The sequence below is a fragment of the Eimeria tenella genome, genomic scaffold (assembly GCF_000499545.2).
Source record: "Eimeria tenella Houghton genomic scaffold, Eth_scaff2080, whole genome shotgun sequence".
Lineage (NCBI taxonomy): Eukaryota > Apicomplexa > Conoidasida > Eucoccidiorida > Eimeriidae > Eimeria > Eimeria tenella.
In genome coordinates, this window is record NW_013541925.1 from 1,389 (window position 1) to 1,724 (window position 336).

The following is a 336-nucleotide window of genomic DNA, read 5'->3' on the forward strand; positions in this document are numbered from 1 at the left end:
GCGACAGTGCACGTTAGCAGCTAGCTAGCTAGCTAGTTAGCTGTTTGAGTCCTCGTGGAGCTTTCTCGAGCCGAAGGCCTGAGAGGCCCTTCTGATTTGCTGCTCTCTCTGTTGGCAGCCCTGTCTCTCTTGAGTCTCTCTATGCTGCTGCTGCTGCTGCTGCTCTTTCTGTTGCTGCTTTTGCTTCTGCTGCTGCTGCTGCTGCTTTGTAGCGGTGCAGCGGAGTGCGTCGACGACAGAGGCCGCGGGGGCTGCGCGCCGACCCTCAATCACCTGCCGTTGCCCTGTGCTGCTGCTGCTGCTGCTGCTGCTGCTGCTGCTGCTGCTGCTGCTGCT

The 336-nt window shown here is 60.1% G+C and overlaps 1 protein-coding gene across 1 annotated transcript in view; it reads left to right on the forward strand.

Moving 5' to 3' along the window:
- Positions 1-336, forward strand: part of ETH_00043875 (inositol polyphosphate kinase domain-containing protein, putative) — a gene marked incomplete at both ends in the record, with an annotated part of 996 nt that overhangs the window by 502 nt on the left and 158 nt on the right. The window lies entirely within an intron of this gene.